Source organism: Bos javanicus, chromosome X (assembly GCF_032452875.1).
Source record: "Bos javanicus breed banteng chromosome X, ARS-OSU_banteng_1.0, whole genome shotgun sequence".
Lineage (NCBI taxonomy): Eukaryota > Metazoa > Chordata > Mammalia > Artiodactyla > Bovidae > Bos > Bos javanicus.
Window position 1 is genome coordinate 89,096,251 of NC_083897.1, and position 17,168 is coordinate 89,113,418.

General features: G+C 42.8%; 1 long non-coding RNA gene across 1 annotated transcript; it reads right to left on the reverse strand.

Moving 5' to 3' along the window:
* Window positions 1-1,176: 1,176 nt before the first annotated feature.
* Window positions 1,177-13,399, reverse strand: LOC133243290 (uncharacterized). The gene is made up of 3 exons (XR_009735035.1): window positions 12,299-13,399; window positions 2,307-2,367; window positions 1,177-1,491 (listed from the first exon to the last, which is right to left on the reverse strand). It is a non-coding gene; the product is annotated as an uncharacterized LOC133243290 (long non-coding RNA).
* Window positions 13,400-17,168: the final 3,769 nt, after the last annotated feature.

Genomic DNA, 17,168 nt, shown 5'->3' on the forward strand with positions numbered 1-17,168 from the left:
CTCTGAGACCACACGTCCTAAGATCTGTGTCCAGAAACAGATCAAAGAACTCACGTCCTGGGAAAACACCCTCAAACACATCAGAGTCCTTTCAACCCAGTTCACTTACCAGAAAACAGATCTGAATCTTTATACCATTAGACATGTACTGCTCCCCCCACCCAACACACACAGAGATCAGAGAGTTCACACCCTGGGATACACCTCAACAAACAGATTAGAGACCTCACAACCTGGACATGTAACCACAAAGAGACCACAGACCTCAAACCCTGCAGTCTATGCCTTCAAAGAGACCAGAGACCTCATACTCTGAGAAATATACCAACAAACAGATCAGAGGACTCACATCATGGGACATACTCCAGAACACTTCAGAGACCATATACAACCACAACTAGATCAGAGATCTCAAATCCTGCAACAGATATTCACAAGAACATCAGAGATAAGACATACTATGAAAAAGATCCAGAAACAGATGACAGAACGAATATCTTGTGACATATACCCACAAAGAGATCAGAGAGCTCAAAGCCAAGCATACGTACTCACAAGAGATCAGAGGATTCAGGCCAAGGGGCATAAACTCACAGTGAGCTCTTTGAAACCTCGCACTCTAGATATTCATAACAAAATAGGTTCGAGACTTCATATTATGGTAGATATATCACTGAGAAAAGCAGAAAGTTCATTAACATCAGAAATACCTCTGAAACACACCAGAGACCTAATAACCTGGAATGCAAACCCCAGATACCTTATTAAAGAGCTCATATACTATGGGCATTCCCTGACGGTCCAATGGTTATAGGTTTTGTGCTTTCACTGCTGTAAGCCCAGGTTCAATCCCTGGTCAGGGAACTAAGATCCCACAAGTGGCACGACCCCCACCCCCCAAAAAATAGACCTCAAATACTGGACACACATCCTGAATCAGCTCAAAGACCTCATATCCTAGGACACAAACATACAAACAGATTGGAGACCTCACATTCTGAGACATACAGGAACAAGCAGCTCAGAGACCAAAAATTGGGGGGCACACCCTCACACCGTCTGACACACATTCACCAACAGATAATGGAGTTCTCATCCTGGGATGGGCACTGACAATCAGATACAGACATCACAACCCAGGACACTCTTCATTTCCTATAACAAATCACTAAAATCTTGGTATTGTAAAACAACACTAATTTATTATCTTACACTTCTATAGGTCAGAGACCTAAAATTGAGTCTTACAGAGATAAAGTCAAGTTGTCAGCAGAGCTACTTCCCTCCAGGAAGCTCCAGGAAAATGCACTTCCTTTCATTTTCCAGTTTTAGAGGCTGTCTGCAGTCCTTGGTTCATGGTCCCTTCCTCCATCTTCAAAGCCAGCAGCGTTTCATCTTCAAATGTCTCTCTGATCTCTCTTCTCTCTGTTTCAGCTGTCAAATCTCCTTCTCCAACTCTGCTTCCATCATTACATCACCTTCTTAGACAGCCTGCATTGTCACAGTGTCATTTCTGACTCTCACCATCGTGCCTCCCACACGTAAGGACCTTAGTGACTACACTGGGCCCACATGGATAATCCAGGATAAACTCCCAGCCTCCTGGTGATTAACTTAATCAAATCTGCAAAGTCCCTTCTGCCAGAAAGTTAACATAGTCACAGGCTTCCCAGGTGGCTCAGATGGTAAAGAATCTGCCTGCAGTGCAGGAGACCCAGGTTCGATCCCTGGGTCAGGAAGATCCCCTGGAGAAGGAAATGGCAACCCACTCCAGTATTCTTGCCTAAAGAATCCCATGGACAGAGGAGCCTGGGGTTGCAGAGTCAGACATGACTCAATGACTAACACTTTCACTAGGGACTGAGACGGGGATATTATTGAAGGCCAGTATTCAGCTGAACAGAGATGTACATGCATAGATCAGTCGAGACATGATGTCCTGGGAGACACATACCCACAAACTAATCAGGGAACTCATATGTGATTCATATACCCACAAACGGATCAGGGACCTAAAAACCTGGAAAATATAGCCATAAAGAAATCATAGACCTAAAATCCTGCAACATAAGCCTACAAAGAGTTCAGAGACCTCACATGTAGGGTAGTACACCCAGAAACAGATTAGCATTCTCACACTAGCACATATACTGAAAAACATGTGAGAGCTCTCAAAGCCTGGCACATAAACTCAAAATGAGTTCAGATACATCACCTGCTGGAATTCACTTCTAAACAGATCTGAAACCTCACAATATACACCCACAAACCCGTCATGACCCTCCCTCCCTGGGACATATACATACAAAGAGCTCAGACACCTCACTCTGGGATATTCACCACCAAGCAGATCAGAGTCTTCAAGTCCTGGAATATAAAACAAACAGATTAGAGCACTTGCATCCTTGACAAAATTCAAGAGCAGACATCACACATTGAAACATAGGAATGAACAGAGAATAGACCTCATACCATGAAACACACCCACAGAGAGGTCACAAGCCTTCCATTCTCTAGTCATACACACCCTAAGAGATCTAAAACTTCATATGTACCCACAAACAAAATAGAAATCTCAAATCCTGGGCTTCCCTGGTGGTTCAGTGGTGAAGAATCCATTTGCCAATGCAGGAGACATGAGTTCAATCCCTGATCTGGGAAGATCCCACATGCCATGGAACAAATAAGCCCATGAGCCACAACTATGAAGCCTGTGTTCTAGAGCCTGGGAGCCGCAACTACTGAAGCCTGAGTGCCCTAGAGCCTGTGCTCCATAACAAGGGAAGCCACCACAATGAAAAATTTGTGCACTGCAACTAGAGAGTAGCCCCCCTCCCTGCTTGCCACAATTAGAGAAAAGCCTGCATGCAGCAACGAAGACCCAGCACAGCCAAAAAGAAAGAAAGAAATTTTAAATCTTGGGAAATAATCCTCCTAGAAGATCAGAGAACTGACAGCCTGGGATGTACACCTATTAAAAGGTAGAGAAAGTCACAAATGATCAGAGAATCATTCAATCAAATCCTGGGAATTATACCCACAATGAGATCAGAGACCTTACATCCTGGAATATGTACCCTAAAACAGATTAGAAATCTCACCCCTGGACAAACATACCCAAACAGATCAGAAACCTCACATCCTGGGACAAATGCCTGCAAACAGCTGTGGTCCTTACATCCTGGGACATAAATGCACAATCAGATCATGCATTACACCCTTGACAAACACAGATCAGACAACCCCTTCTGTGATGTTCACCCACAGAGAGACTAGCAACCTCACAACCTGAGACATACAAACATAATATACCAAAGAACTCAAATCCTGCAGTATCCACCACAAACAGATCAGAGACCCCATATACTGGGAAAAACATCCAGAAGCAAAGCAGAGTCCTCTCAAATTGGAATACATCACTCAAAATAGAGGAGAGAGCACATATCCTGGGACTATACCAACAAATAAATTTGAGGCCTCATATCACAGGCCATATACTGTTGCTCAGATGAGAGAACTTACCTCTCTCTCTGGAGAAAGGAATAGAGGAGAACATCAAGGGACGTCAACAACATCAAGGGACATACTACCACAAATAGATCAAAGACTGTATTTTTCTCACATACACCCATGTGAGAGACCTCACATATTGGAACATACAATGACAAACAGTCACAGATCTCACACCCTTAAACATACAATGACAAAAAGGATCATAACCCTAAAAAAGTCATAAACCATTAAATAATCCCCCAAACCGATAAGAGACCTCACACCTTGGGACCTACACCCCAAAAGACCTCATGGGCCTCACACACTGAGACCTAACCCACGGACAGAAAGAAACCTTACAACTAGGTTTATTCAACTCACAAACATATCAGAGGACTTACATTCTTGGCATACACTCATGAAAGATACCTCACATACTGGTAATTATAGTGACATGAAGATCTCAGATCCTGGGAGCTACGTGCACAAACAAATGAGTGACCTCATGCGCTGGGACAGACACCCACAAACATATCACAGATCTCCCATTCTGATGAATATACCCATAAACAGATCAAGACCTCACAACTGAGACCTACACACACAATGAAACAGCAGACATCACATCCTGGGATATTGCAGAAACAACCCAGATACCTAAAATTCCAAGACAGAAAGCCACAAACACAACACAGACGTCACACCTTGGAATAATAACCATAAGAGATGAAAGACTTCAAACTCTTGATATAGTCATGAAAAGATCAGAGACCTTACATACAGAGACTTCTGTGGACAAACAGATCAGGGACTTCTAACTCTGTGACATACACCCAGAAACAGATCAGAGACCTCATAACCCAGGAAATATACACACAAACAAGCCTCGACATACACCAAGGAAAACAGACTCACATACTGGTATATAGCAACAAAGAGATCAGAGACCTTACATTCTTGGAAATATACCACCCAACTTATCAGAGACCTCACACTTGGGATATACACCAACAAAGAGCTCAGATACTTTATACCATAGGATACACATGTCCAAAGAGATCAGAGACCCACATCATAAGTCATGCAGTCACAAACATACTTGAAAACTCACATTATGCAACCCCCCCAAAATAAAACCCCACAGATCAGAGACCTCATTCCCCAGGGTATACAAACAGAAAAATATCAGGGAGTTTGACATACACCCATATCCTTGACATATACCCGTCAAGAGAGACCTCATACACTGAGACATATACAAGGACAGAGAAGTGAGACCTCATTTTGGGACATACACCCAGAAATAGATGACAGATTTCATACTGTGGGACATACACTCACAAAGACTTCAAGGAACTTACATCTTGGGAACCACACCCACAAACATTTTAGAGACCTCACACCCACACTCACAAACTAAGCAGAGACCTCACACTCTGGGACATTCACCCTCAGATAGAATAGTTCTAACATCATGCAACACACACCCAACAAACAGATCAGAGTACTTATACTCTCAGAAAACCACAACAAAAAATCTGGGAAGTGTAATAACCAGGGCAATATATCCACAAAGAGCTCAGAGACCTCATATCTTAGGACACATACCAAAAACAGATCAGAGAGCTCATACATAGGCACAAACACCTACAAAGAGATCAGAGCTCTAATATCCAAGGGTGCGTGCTCAGTCACTTCAGTCATGTCTGACTCTTTGTGACCCTATACACTGTAGCCTGCTAGGCTCCTGTCCATGGGATTCTCCAGGCAAAAATCCTGGAGCGGGTTATCATTTCCTCCTCCAGGGGATCTTCCTGACCCTGGGATCAAACCTGAATCTCTTCTTGTGTCTCCTGCATTGGTGAGCAGATTATTTACTACTTGAGCCAACAAGGGTATAAGCCCCCAAAATAGATAAGGACTTCATACTCTTGACATACACCCAAGAAGAAAGACCTCAAATTCTGTAGCATACAATGACAAACAGATCAGAGAACTCATACACTGAGATATATACCCACAAGCAGATCAAAACTTTATATCATTGGATGTATACCCACAACAGAGCAGAAACCTCACACTCTGGACATTCACACCCAAACAGATCAGACAACTCACATCCTGGAATATACACCCACAACCAAGTCAGAAGTCTCTCATCCTGGGAAACAACACCCAAACATATCAGAGAGCCCTCATGATCTCAGACACACACTCAAAGAGCTCAGATACCTCAAACCCTGGTATATACACCTATGAACAGAGACCTTGTATACTGCAACATTCAGCCACAGTCATGTCAGGGATCCCACACATTTGGGACATACATCCAACAACAGCAAAGGAACATTACAACACCCTTAAACAGTTTAGGGGGCTGAAACCCTAGGATACAGATTCCCCCTGCCCTCAAAATCAGTCATATTAATATCTGAACACAGACTCTCAACCACCACAGAAACTTCATATCCAGGAACTCGGTGGCCCAAACTGTTCTGTCACCCAGTACTCTGGATGCAGACTCTAGTCACCTCAGTGATATATCTTTCTGGACCCTAAAAATCCCTATAGTTCAAAGAACAAACAAAACCTGTACGCATCCTCCAAAGAGTTCATGGCTGTGAAATCTGAGACACAAATTCCTAAAGGCCTCAATGTCCTCACACCCAGAACACAGACTGCCAGAGGGCTCAGAAAGTTCAAATCCTGGACCCCAATACAAGGTATTTTAGAGACATTATACCCTGGGGTCACAAATCCCAAATAGTTATGATCACATTCTGGACATGAACAGAAAAACATCCCAGAACTCCCATAATTCTAGACCTAGATCCTCAATTAGTTCAGACATCTAAAACATAGAGAACCCAGAGATCAGAGATCTGAAGATGTGAAGCACAGAATGCTTAAAACATGCAGATATGCATACAGGTTACAAGAAACTCAGGACTCTGGAACCCTGGACCAAGACTCTCAAAGAGCTCAGAAACACCACAAATCTCCCCTAAATTTAGCGGCTTAAAACAATGGTAAATGTTAATTATATCACACAGTTTTGAGGAGTCAGGAACTCAGGAGAAGCTTGGCTGCACAGTTCTGGTTTTGGATCTCTTGGGCTGCAGTCATCTGAAGGCTGGAGTGAAGCCAGAAGCTCCACTTGCAGGTTGGATCACTTACCCGGCTAATGAATTAGTGCTGGCTTTTGGCTGAGATACTTCAGTTATGTGGTACAGGTGTCTCCCCAAGGGGCTGCTTGAGTATCCTCACAATATGGTGGATGGCTTCCACTAAAGCAAGAGATCCCAGAAAGCAAGGCAGAAGCCAAAATGCCTTTTAAACTTCCCTAGAGGGCAGAAGAAGAAGGGGGCAACAGAGGATGAGATGGCTGGATGTAAGTCTGAGCAACAGACATGAGCTTGAGCAAACTCCAGGAGATAGTGAAGGACAGGGAAGCCTGGTGTGCTGCAGTCCATGGGGTTGCAGAGCCGGACAGAACTTAGTGACTGAACAACAACTAAGTAAGCATTGCTTTGGTGCATTCCACAAATTAGGGAGTTTTAGTTTCATTTTTATTTAGTTCAAACTATTTTTAAAAATTTGTCTTAAGGCCTCTTTGACTCATTGAGCCTGTGTGCATGTGTGGTAAGTCACTTCAGTTGTATTCAACTCTTTGCAACTCTGTGGACTGTAGCCCACCAGGTTCCTCTGTCCATGGGATTCTCCAGCCAAGAACACTGGAGTGAGTTGCCATACCCTTCTCCAGGGGATCTTCCCCACCCAGGGATCAAGCCCGCATCTCTAACATTTCCTGCATTGGCAGGCGGGTTCTTTACCACTAGCGCCACCTGGGAAGCCCCTTAAGCCTCTGCACCCTCTCCCAAAGCCTTTCTCCAGAGCTCAGAACATACCTCTTGCATAAATGCACAAACCTGTCTGTCTTATAACCAGATTTACAGTTTTCACAAGAGGAACAATGTTTTTTCCTCATTGTGTACCCCTGCCTCATGGTATACAGTCTGTTATGTCTGTGCTCAACAGAACAAGTGAAGTACAATTGTGAATTTTGTAGAGATGGAGACACAATTCTGGCGAGTATTTACTCTTTCTTGAATCCAACACACATTTATAGTAAACAATATGTTCATGTTACTCCTACATTCCAACTGAGATAATCTCAGACCCACACTGGCCCCTGACCAGAGATGGCATTTACCTGGATTGCATTCCTCCCCCTACCCCTGAATTCTGCTTTCAGAAGTCAAGGGAGTGTAGGTGTGTGGACTGTATATTGTCCTATTGACTCAGAGCTAAGTCTTCTAAAACTTTAGTAAATCAAGGTTTAGAAAGATGATTCAAAAAGTTAGACTCTCCTACCATCCAGCCAGGACTTAGGGGTTCCAGACTCTGAAACAGGGTCTGAAAGTGAAGTGAAAGTGTTAGTTGTTCCGTCATGTCCAACTCTGCAACCCCATGGACTGTAGCCCGCCAGGCTCTTCTATCCATGGGATTCTCCTGGCAAGAATACTGGAGTGGGTAGGCAATTCCTTTGCCAGGGGATCTTCCCAACCTAGGGATCAAACATGGGTCTCCAGCATTGCAGGCAGATTCTTTACTGTCTGAGCCACCACATGTGACAACATCTAGGGACAGCTGGGAGGGCGGAGGTGCTACTGGCATCTAGAGGGTGGAGATCAAGGATGCTGCTTGTCATTGCCCTTTAGTCAAAGACCCCCCACCCCCAGGAACATACCTGTAGTTAAACAAGTTGGGTTTATTACTCACTGCAGTGAGGAAGAACGTGGGGAACCGTGGGACATCTAGGTAAGAGGGTGTTAGAGAGAACAAATCATAGAATCTGGGCTTCAGTTGAGTGGTTTTGGGAAGGGTCTAAGGAACTGCAGGCTCACTCTAGATTGGATGCTGTCACAAAGTGAGAGCAGATTTATTATTTGGTATCTCAATAAGCCTTTAAATCTATGGGGAAGGCAGCCTAGAGTAAGGATAATGCTGATATTGATATAAAAGTAGCAGTCACTCATTTTAACCAAGTTGTTATTGTTGTCCAGTCCCTAGTCATGTCCAACTTTGTGAATTTATGGACTGCAGCATGCCAGACTCCTCTGTCCTCTACTATTTCCTGGAGTTTGCTCAAATTCATGTCCACTGAGCCAGTGGTAGTATCAAACCATCTCATCCTCTGTCACCCCCTTCTCCTTTTGCCTTCAATCTTTCCCAGCATCAGGGTCTTTTCCAATGAGTCAGCTCTTCCATATAGTCCGTATAAAGCTATGGTTTTTCCAGTAGTTGTACAGATGTGAGAGTTGGATCATAAAGAAGGCTGAACACCAAAGAATTGATACTTTCAAACTGTGATGCTAGAGAAGACTCTTGAGTCCCTTAGACTACAAAGAGATCAAACCAGTCAATCCTAAAGGAAATCAACCCTGAATATTCACTGGAAGGACTGATGCTGAAGCTGATGCTCCAGTACTTTGACCACCTGATGTGAAGGGCCGACTGATTTTAACCAAGAGAGAAGGATGTTTGCTATCGTGTGGATGGCACAGTGACCTTGTTTTTGCCTATGCTTAGACAACATAACATGGCTTGGCTTTGTCTCATTTTGGCATGGTCTCAGAATAACCTTGTCTGAGGTTAGTATTCTATGAGATTTTTTTATGTCTAATAAGAGAATAACAGCCTACCTGTGGGTGTCAGAACAACTTCTGGATGTTGGGGACTGCTCCTTCTCTCTCTTTCTCCCTCCTTTCTTTTCTGTCTCATGCTAAACATCTGTTATGAGTTGAGTTGTGTCCCTCAAAATTCACATGTTGAAGTCCTAATCCCTAGGACCTCAGAATGTGACCTTATTTGGAAACAGGGTCATTACAAATATAAGACAAGGTCATACTGCAGTAGGGTGATCCCCTAATGCAATATGACTGATGTCTTTACAAAAGGAGAAATTTGGGCACAGACACACACAGGGAGAACATCATGTGGAGATGAAGGCAGAGATTGGGGTGATGCAGCAAAAGCAAAGGAATGTCAGACTGCCAGCAAACCACCAGAAGCTAGGAAAGAGGCATGGAACAAATTCTCCTTCTCATCCCCAAGAAAGAACCAACTGGACTCACACCTTGATCTCAGACTTCCAGCCTTCAGAACTGTGAGAAAATAAATGTCAATTGTTTGAGATAGCGAGTTTTTTATACTATTTTTAAATTTTTATTGTTGCTTTACAATGTTGTGTTAGTTTCTGCTGTACAATGAAGTGAATCAGCTATATGTGTGTATATATATATATACACACACACATGTATCCCCTTCCTCTTGGACCTCCCTCCCACCCCACCCACATCCCACCCATCTAAGTCCTCACAGACTGAGCTGAACTCCCTGCATTATACAGCAGGCTCCCACTAGCTAGCTATTTTACACATAGTAATGCATATATGTCAATTCTACTCTCCTAATTCATCCTACTCCCCCTCACTCCCATGTCCACACATCGGTTCTCTACATCTGTGTCTCTGTTCCTGCCCTTGATGTGGTGCTATTTTTTACAGCAGCTCTAGCAAATGAATACAACATCTTACAACACCTTCCATAAAGGATTTTCCAGCCCGCGGAGGCGGGGGCAGGAGCCGGAGCCAGAGCGGGCGGAGGCGGGGGCAGGAGACGCTGGAGGCTCGAGCTAACCGGACGGGTCGCTCCGGCTCTCCCGGGTGAAAAAAATTAAAAAAAAAAAAAAAAAAAAGGATTTTCCAATCCAAAATGTCAATAGTGTGTGGTGATCATTTTGTAATGTATAGAAATATCAAATCACTGCTATGCACTTGGAATTAACATCATGTCATAGATCAATTATATTTCAATTTAAAATGTATTATTTATCCAATTATTATTTTTTCTGTGTATTCCTCTTTATTTTTTATTATTTTTAAGCTTAATGGTTGGTTTAATTCTGTTATGAATAAGAGAAATCTACTCGCATTGGCTTAAAACACAGTTTTTTCCTTTCACAGATTGTATTTATTTTTTAATTTAACTTTTATTTTATATTGGAGTATAGTTGATTTACAATGTTGTGTTAGTTTCAAGTGTACAAGAAAGTGATTCAGTTATACATATACATATATTCATTCTTTTTTCAGATTCTTTTCCTATATAGGTTATTAAAGACTATTGAGTAAAGTTCCCTATGTTATACATATCCACTTACTCTTGATTTGGGGGAAATTCATGTAGAATATCATAATCTTAAGATTCATGGTCTGAGTTTTCATTTACATAATAAATTTCAGTAATATAAAAAAAAAAAAAAAACTGTCAACAGTGCTGAGGTTGAAGAATCCTGCCCTAGACATGGAACCCAAAAGTACTTACTAACCTCAGAATCTCTGATAAAGACCAATAAAAAGTAGCAGAGTACACACAGCTTTGTACAGAGACCCTCAAAGTGCTCAAAGACCTCACACCCTGAATACAGAAGCCTAAACAGCTCAGAGAAGATGTGCCTTCAAGAGACCCCTAATAAGTCAAAAACATTATTCTCTGGGGCAGAGACCACCAAGAAGATGAAAAACCTAGCATCTAGAAACAGAAACCAAATGCTCAGAGACATCAAGTATGGGACAGGAAACCTAAGAGAGCTCTGGGTCCAAAATGCTCAGATATTTCACACTTTGAACACACACCAAATAGGCGAACAGCTCAAGAACAATAGTATCATTCATTTCCTGCTTCTAAAACTGTATTATCTTTATGTAAGTGCTTTACATTAGGGGAAGCTGGGCAAAGGGTATAGAAGAACTCTGCACTATTTGTGCAATTTTTCTCTAAGTCTAAAATGATTTTTAAAATAAGCTTTTTAAAGGAAAAAAGATCAAAGGACATAGAACGGAATTTATAAACCTTAAATACATGGTTCCACAAGCTCAGAAAACAACATTATGTCCCTCTAGTAGTCAAAGAAATGCCAAAAAAAAAAAAAAAAAGGAATTCGACTTTAAGGTAAAAAACCCCACTTACCCAAGGACAAAGACCCTCAAACAGCTTAGGGACTTTATACCCTGGGACAGAGATCCACAAACGTCTGTAAAACCACAACCCCTGTGACAAGAGCCTCAAAACAGCTGAGAGACTTCACTGTAGGGCCATGGACATCATACCTTGAACTGAGATTCCAAACAATGAGATTTCACATTCTGAACACAGTCCTCCAAAATGCACACAGCATGTAATAATTATAAGTCGACTGACTTAAAAACCATTTTCCTCCTACTCACTTACACTCAGCCAAACACCTTCCCTGCCTGATGCTTAAAATCCCATCATCAAAGTTTACTCCTTTGAGTTCTTTCTCCCCTTCAAAATTCTCCTTTAATTGTCACACATCCTTCTGTCCTAGAGCGTGAAATCATGCATCTCTCTCTAGTCATTTATGACCCAGCCCCTCACCCTACTCCTCCACACACACACACACACACACACACACACACACACACACTGCCACACGCCCCGAGTCAGGCCTGGTCCAGAAGGGGTAGGAAACGTCCAAGTCATCCTCTCCCGGGGGAGGAGGGGATGGCTTGGAGGAGGATCATGAGATCGCCTTGAACCTTCTCTGCCGGACTCAGACCTACAAAGGCAGCCTAATACAGTGATGTCAGGAACCCTGGAAAAGAATTTTTCTCAGTTGCTGTTGTGAATGGTGAGTGGATCCTGAAATCAATATAATGGGATGCAATATGCATTGTTCTAAAAAGAGAAACAACAGGTAGAAGAGAATATAAAAGATTACCCAACACATTCTGTGCCAGCCAATAATACCAGCTTCTTTTACAGGTGCGCAAACTGAAGTTCCTAGATGGGATTCGAACCTACAGTGTCCAGTAGCCAAAGCCCTGCCTCAGCAACTCCGAACGCCGACCCGGGAGCCATAGCGCCTGCGCCAATCCAGCAGCCAATGGCATCCCGGAGCCGGTGGACCCCGCGCTCGTAGCCTTTAAGTGATTCCAGAAAACCTCAGTACCCTGGAAGAGCTTCTGTAGGCAACCTAGCGGCGACCAATCAAAGCTCAGGGCAAGATTTGATCCCGCCCTCCTCATCTAGGATCCAATCACCACTCCACGACCTTCCACCCCACTCCACCCACCCCGCTGTTGCTTAGAAGCGGTAGCCAACTCAAGCGGGACCAAACATAAGATCATGGCTGTGGCTGAGGGTGGAGTTTACCCTACCCCGGCCCCCAGGGCCGAGGTCGGTCAGGGCATCGCTATTCTCAGTCTGGGGAAGGGGCCAATACACGCGCGGAATATTTCGTGTTCACAGACATGAAGTGGTTTCTTCCAAAGTACACTACCCACCCACCTCCGTGGTACCTCCCACAGTGGACTGTTCCATCTCTGCGTCGCGCGATGGAGTGTCCCAGAGGTGCAGAGTCTCGTCAGTAACTTCATTCCCAAACCTCACGATTTTTGTGTGTGTGACCTAAAAAGAGCTCTTTTATGTCAATACTCTAAGGATCATTCACACTTCGATTCACGCTGACATAACTACAGACTCTCTCTCTCTTTCATATCTTCCTCCCCTGCCCATGTTCCATCCCCTATCTCCCTCTCAAATGTCCCTCAATAGAGCATCCTAGCCTAATGATCTTGTTGAGAGCCATGCTGAGGGATCCAACCCCCTGCTGCAGATCCCTGGCCCATAAAAAGGCATTCATTCCCCTGATGCCACTGGTAGAAGTGTGAATTTATGTGCCAGCATCTATAAAAATTAAAAAAAAAAAAAGACACCTCTTCTTACCAGAACGTCAGTACTACCAGGGTGTATATAGATTTCTAGTTCCCCTGTGTCCCCACAGCACCTAAAACTGTGCCCTGTACACAGTAGGTGCTCAAAGGGGGGAGGGGAGTGGGGGGTTGTTGAATAAATTGAGTCCTTTGACCTAGCAGTTCCACTTCTAAATATGTGTTCTAAGGAAATACACATGCACTGGTTTGTATGCACAAGAATATGAGATACACAAACTGGGGCACAGGGTAATTGATGTCATACTGTTGCAGAAACCAGTAATCTAGAAACCACGCACCACACTCGGAGAATTGGGGAACTCAGGTTTATTACGCCTGAGTAATAAGCTGAGTGGGCCCAAACTCTGAGCCCCAAACAAAGGGGTTACAGAGTTTTTATATATGGACAGGCATGATTAAGTGGGTTTACAGGTTTGCAGGCACTGGGTGATTGCAAAGAGCAGTACAAGGGTGAGTGAGATAAGCTCCAGTTCCTAGTATTTTAAGTCCCCACTTTCTGAGACTATGTGACCTACGTGATCCAGACTTTGCAAGGAGCAAGCTGAGTTACAGAGGCAGAAGGAGCAGGAGGTTATGTAAAATTTTAACTTTTCCTCTTTAATACCACAGAGTATCAGCTGTGAGACAAAATAAGACCTCAGCACTGGAAGCATACCCCACATGGCTCAGGAATGTCACATCATTGGACATAGCACAAAAGAACTTGGAGAACTCACATGATGAGACATAGATAACCAGTTCATAGATCTCATCCTTTGGTCACAGACTCCTACAAATATCTTAGAGATTTTACTCCCTGGGACACCAAAATGCCTCAGGGACCCATCACACTGGGACACAAACCCCAAATAGTTCACATACCTCATACCACAAACACAGACCCCCCCAACAGCTCAGAGATCTTGTCAACTGAGATTTACATTAAAAATCTAGGCAAAGACCTCTGGCTCTTGACATAGACCACAAAACAATTCAGAGGCCTGGACACAAACAGAATGAGGGTGCTGGAGGGACCATTTACAAGACATACTGTTAATGGAAAAGCAAGTAGGAATGCAAGTGAAAAAAAAATGCTCAAAGACATGAGATGAGCACTGGCCCTGCAAAGTGTTCTAAGATCTTATAGCCATACAACTCAGAGAAACAACTCAGACACAAATCTTGTGCCCCAAATCATAATCACTTCAGTGATCACACTCCCTAGGATATTGACCCCAAGGAGCTCAAAAAGGTGACATCTTGCACATAAGTTCCCAAACAACTCAGGAGACTCTCACACCCTGGGACAAGACAGGGTGTCTTGTCCCAAAAAATAGAATAGTGGGGACTTACCCAGTGGTCCAGTGGTTAAGTCTCCACACTTCCACTGCAGAGGGCACAGGTTCAATACCTAGTGGGGGAACTAAGATCCTTATGCCATGCAGCATGACCAAATAAATAAATATAGTACAGTAACCTGTGACTCCAGAAACAGGTCTCTAAACAGCAAATGAGACTTTATACTCAGGAACACAGACATCCAAATATTCATACCCCCTACACCCTGGAAGAGAGGTTTCAAAACACTACAGAGATGTAACCCTCTGTTACAAAGGCCCCCAAATATCTCAGATACCCCAAAACACAAGACACAAAGTTCAAAACAACACAGAGGCCTCATACCTTGGACGCAGACCTGAAAACAGTTCAGAGACCTTACAACACAAGTTAAATGAAAACAGAAGATTTCATAGAAATAAACCACAAATAGCCTATGAGACTTCATACTCAAGAACTCAGACACTCAAAACACACAGATGCCTTGGAAAAGGGACATTGGTACAACTCAGTGACCTCACTGTTCAGACGTAGACCCTAATATAGACACATCACTCTCTGAAACTGAGATCACCAAAACGATCAGAAACCTCATGCCTGGAAACAAAACTCAGCTTACTCAAAAATCTGACATCCTATAACTCAGGATGCACATGACCTCAAACAACTTGTGCATTAAAACCAAGAATCCCAAACCGCTCACAGATCTCCAGACATGGGTACCCCGCACCTGACAAACTTTATACACTAGACGCAGACTTCTAAAACATTTCCAAGGCTGCACATTCTGGGATAGAGACCTGCCAAGAGAATAGCGATGTCCTACTTTGTGACACATTCCCATAAATAATTTTGGAAACAGACCCCAAATAGGGCAGGGACATCATAATCAAGAAAGTAATCCCTACCCTCCTACACACTTGGTGGGAATGTAAATTGGTGCAGCCACGACAGAAAAATGATATGGCGATTCCTCCAAAAACTAAAAATAGTTATCAGATGATCCAGCAATCCCACTCCTGGCATATATCTGGGGAAAACTCTAATTAAAAGAAATACATGCAGCCCTAATCTCTGTTTATAGCAGTACTATTTACAATAGCCAAGATATGGAAGACATGGAGGCAACTTAAATCTCCATTGACAGATGAATGGAGATATATATATATATATATATATATATATATATATATATATATATAATGGATTATTATTCAGCTGTTAAAAAGAATGAAATAATGCCATTTTCAGCAACATAGATGGACCTAGAGATTATCATACTAAGTGAAGTAAGTCAGAAAAAAAGACAAATACCACATGATATCACTTATATGTGGAATCTAAAATATGACACAAATGAACCTGTCTATGAAACAGAAACAGACTCATAGACCTAGAGATCAGACTTGTGGTTGCCAAGGAGGAGGCGGGTAGGGGAGGGATGAATTGGGAGTTTAGGGTTAGCAGATGCAAACTATTATATAGACAGTGGATAAACAACAAGGTCCTACTGTACAGCACAGGGAACTACATTCAATATCCCATGATAAACCATAATGGAAAAGAGAATGAAAAAGTATATATATATATATACACACACACACACACACATATATATATATTACTATATATAGTAATATATAGTGATTCACTTTGCTGTACAGCAAAAATTAACACAACATTGTAAATCAACTATACTTTAATATAGTGAATTATTTTTTTAAAAACAGGACTTCTCTGGCAATCCAGTGGTTAAGACTCCATGCTTCCAATGCAGGGCCAAGAGTTCCATCCCTGGTCAGGGAACTAAGATCCCATATGCTGTGCAGAGTGGCCAAAAAAAAATTAATTAAATTGAAAAAAGAAAGAAAGTAATCTCTAACAGGATAAAGACACCACATCCTGGGACTGACATATATGAAAGGAAAAGAGATTTCACATTCCAAACGGCTCAAGGATATCACCATATGGAGCACAGAATCCAAAGAGCTTGGATACCTCCCACCCTGAAACACAAAGGCTGGAACAGCTCTGGGAACTGAGACCCTGGACACAGACCCTAAACAGCTCAGAGACCTCACACGTCAGGACACAGACCCCAAAACACCTTAAAGGTGTAACACCATGGCATGACACACTCACAAAAGTACCTCAGAGACCCAGACCCTGCAAACAGAACCCAGAAATAAATTAAAAGCCTTATTCTTGAGAACCTATGGAATAGCACAAGGAACTCTACTCAGTGCTCTGTGGTGACCCAAATGGGAAGGAAATCCAAAAAAGGGGGGATGTATGTATATATATAGCTGATTCACTTTCTTGTACAGCAGAAACTAACACAACATTGTAAAACAACTATTTGTTGTTTTGTTGATGTTACTGTTTTAGTCCCTAAGTGATGTCCAACACGTTTTTGACTCCATGGGCTGTAGCCTGCCAGGATCTCCTGCCCATGGGATTTCCCAGAAAAGAATACTGGAGTGGGTGGCTATTTCCTTCTCCAGGGCATCATCCTGACCCAAGGATTGAACCCTCATT